The sequence below is a fragment of the Schistocerca cancellata genome, chromosome 1 (assembly GCF_023864275.1).
Source record: "Schistocerca cancellata isolate TAMUIC-IGC-003103 chromosome 1, iqSchCanc2.1, whole genome shotgun sequence".
Taxonomy (NCBI): domain Eukaryota; kingdom Metazoa; phylum Arthropoda; class Insecta; order Orthoptera; family Acrididae; genus Schistocerca; species Schistocerca cancellata.
The window spans coordinates 1143900596-1143904424 of record NC_064626.1 but is presented as its reverse complement, the minus strand read 5'-3'; the positions used below and the strand labels follow the sequence as shown (position 1 = coordinate 1143904424).

Genomic DNA, 3829 nt, shown 5'->3' with positions numbered 1-3829 from the left:
GTTCCTTTTTTTTGTTGCAGAGGTTCTCGAACTATAGTGGAATAGCACCGCAGTATCCAACGAAATGGGGGATCTTGCCTGAAACCCAGGTATGCATACTTAAATTAAATGGAATTATACAGTTTCAGATACCTTTTCAAGCCTCAAACGTCTGTGATGTATATATGCACACCAGAGCTGGACATCAGGAGACCGGGTACGAATCCCGGCCTTGGTACAAATTTTCATTTGCCGCTTCAGTCAGCATACATGCATAAAGATGTTTGGAACTTCAAAAGGCCTCTCAAACCATACACTTTGATTTGAATAAAAAATCAAGAACGCCTGAGAAAGAGGGTGAAACCGAGAGAGAGAAAAACGAAGTCAACAGTCGCTTATCAATTTTACGCTGGCCCAATATCCGAAAATATCGGTAGACACCTATCGAAACATGAGACCCAATGTACAGTGTGATTCAAAAAGAATACCACAACTTTAAGAATTTAAAACTCTGCAACGACAAAAGGCAGAGCTAAGCACTATCTGTCGGCGAATTAAGGGAGCTATAAAGTTTGATTTAGTTGTACATTTGTTCGCTTGAGGCACTGTTGACTAGGCGTCAGCGTCAGTTGATGCTAAGATGGCGACCGCTCAACAGAAAGCTTTTTGTGTTATTGAGTACGGCAGAAGTGAATCGACGACAGTTGTTCAGCGTGCATTTCGAACGAAGTATGGTGTTAAACCTCCTGATAGGTGGTGTATTAAACGTTGGTATAAACAGTTTACAGAGAATGAGTGTTTGTGCAAAGGGAAAAGTTCTGGACGGCCGAGAACGAGTGATGAAAATGTAGCACGCATCCAGCAAGCATTTGTTCGCAGCCCAGGAAAATCGACTCGCAGAGCTAGCAGAGAGCTGCAAATTCCACAATCAACTGTATGGAGAGTCCTACGAAAAAGGTTAGTTATGAAACCTTAGCGTCTGAAATTGGTTCAAGCACTGTCTGCAGCTGATAAGATTAAAAGAATCGATTTCTGTGATTTTATCCTTGCTCAAATGGAAACAGATGAATCTTTCGTTTCAAAGATTGTGTTTAGTGATGAAGCAACTTTCCACACTAACGGGAAAGTCAACGGTCACAATGTCTGTATATGGGGCACTGAGAATCCGCGGGAAACAACTCAGTATGAACGTGACTCGCCTAAGGTGAACGTTTTCTGTGGCATTTCAGCCAATAAAGTTTTTGGTCCCTTTTTCTTCGAAGGTGCTACTGTAACTGGACTACATTATCTGGAGATGTTAGAGAATTGGCTGTTCCCTCAGCTCGAACAAGAAGCACAACAATTCATATTTCAGCAGGATGGAGCGCCACCACATTGGCACTTATCTGTCCGTAACTACCTGAACGTCAACTACCCGAGGCGATGGATCGGCCGCCAGGCAGCCCGTGACAGAGCACTTCATCACTGGCCTCCAAGAAGCCCTGATCTTACTCCCTGCGATTTTTTCTTATGGGGGTATTTTAAGGATATGGTGTTTCGGCCACCTCTCCCTGCCACCATTGATGATTTGAAACGAGAAATAACAGCAGCTATCCAAACTGTTACACCTGATATGCTACAGAGAGTGTGGAACGAGTTGGAGTATCGGGTTGATATTGCTCGAGTGTCTGGAGGGGGCCATATTGAACATCTCTGAACTTGTTTTTGAGTGAAAAAAACCTTTTTAAATACTCTTTGTAATGATGTATAACAGAAGGTTATATTATGTTTCTTTCATTAAATACACATTTTTAAAGTTGTGGTATTCTTTTTGAATCACCCTGTACTTTGCGCCCGCCGACAAAGATAAAAAGTTTCTGTTGGTCCATCATGGGCAGGGGACATCAGCTCATTAAGTAATTAACCAATCAATGAAATTCACCGACAGCGGCATAATTTTATTTTACTTTGACGACAACCAGTTTCGGCATTCCACTATGCCATCTTCAGGCCCCATATGCATCTCTCAAAATAAACGATAATACTATACAGTGACATTTATTCTGGTTGTCGTCAAAATAAAATAGTATCTTAGTTATACCACCGTTGGAGAATTTCACTGATGTTGATAAAGATAAAAAGTCTTCTCTGTAATGTTAAAGACACGCCAGGCTTTCGAAAGTCGGGTGTACAGCGCATTCGATGCGAATGTGACTCGTTAAACACTGGACAGACTAACAGATCAGTCGAGGAGAGACGCAACGAACATCAGCGACACACCCGACTAAAACAACCGAGCAGATTAGCTGTCACCTAGCATTGCCTCGAATGTAATCATGAAATGAAATACCATATGATCAGTATCGTAGTGCAAACGTACAGTTTCTGGGACATCGTAATTACGAAGTATTTCGAAATGAAGAGGTCAGAGCATATAATAAATAGCTACAGAGGTTTCAAATTCAATAACGCTTTGGGTCCGGCACACAGTTGATTAAGATATCGCTGGCCATCACATCCACCGGAGTTGGAACACGCTGAGAGTATTTGCGGATTATCAGTGCGGCACAAGGAACAAACCAGCGTCCAAAGTAGTCGAACTCAGCTGTAAACAACGGCGCGAGACCGACAAGAGTTCACATTATCTGGTTGCAGTCGGCGATGGGAGTACGCGTAACAGCTAAACTCGCAGCACCGGAAGAGGGCGGCTCGGTCGGTTGTCGAAACATTGTGCGTGAAATGTATGCAACTCGGCAGAACACCCGAAGGTACAGCATTAACATGGAGTTTTGCTGATACCTCTCTATAGAGTTTAATGTTGAGAACCCATGTTCAGAAACGAGCGAGCTGGCACAGGAGTGAGGCAATTGGCTCGAATTCGGCAATGCGACTGTTAAAATCCCCGTGCAGATTTAGTCTTCCATGGTTTTCTTAAATCTCTTAAGGCAAGTGCTGATCTCGTTGCTTTGAGAAGACCACGGTCAACTTCCTGCCTCTATGCTCCCACAGACGGAGCTTGTGCAGATTTAACCACCTTTTCGTCCACGGAACATTAAATCGTAATCATTCATTCGGTTTTGCTATTTGAGAGCCATAGCCTACTTAAGAACCCTCTCTCGCTATTTCATTCTGTACTGAAGTAGAACTAGGACACAGACACTATACCGCGGCAATATCCATCAAGTTCCTCCACGCGATACATGCAAATTGTACTCTACTGCTCCAAACTGCGGCTACAGCTACGTGAGGAGTGATGTTGAAGTGAATCGATTCGTTTTTCCAGGCGGTCTCCTGAAAGTCTTCCTACAGGACGAAGCATATTCTCACGTTGTAGGGGACGTACATAATTTCTTCTCGGCTCCACAGATACCGCTTGTTTCCTAGCCGCCCGCTGATCATCTATCCCCGTAACGCTTAACTAGTAAGCAGTAAAGCTTAAAATTTTATGAATGATAGTTAAATGGACACCCTAGCTGCAAGCAGGCGTTGATATACTTCATTGGGGACATGTTGAAAATGTGTGCAGCGACCGGGACTCGAACCCGGGATCTCCTGCTTACATGGCAGACGCTCTATCCATCTGAGCCACCGCGGGCACAGAGAACAGTGCGTCTGCAGGGACTTATCCCTTGCACGCTCCCCGTCAGATCCACATTCCCAACATGTCCACACCACTACATTCGTAGTGCGCCTTATAGATGTTTGCCCATCATAATCATTACTCGTGGCAGATTAATCTAACAAGATTAATCTACCAAGATTAATCTGCCACTAGTAATGAGTATGATGGGCAAACATCTATACGGCGCACTACGAATGTAGTGGTGTGGACATGTTGGGAATGTGGATCTCACGGGGAGCGTGCAAGGGA

At 44.0% G+C, this 3829-nt stretch overlaps 1 non-coding gene across 1 annotated transcript; it reads right to left on the bottom strand.

Moving 5' to 3' along the window:
* Positions 1-3479: 3479 nt before the first annotated feature.
* Positions 3480-3554, bottom strand: Trnat-ugu (transfer RNA threonine (anticodon UGU)). The gene has a single exon. It is a non-coding gene; the product is annotated as a tRNA-Thr (tRNA).
* Positions 3555-3829: the final 275 nt, after the last annotated feature.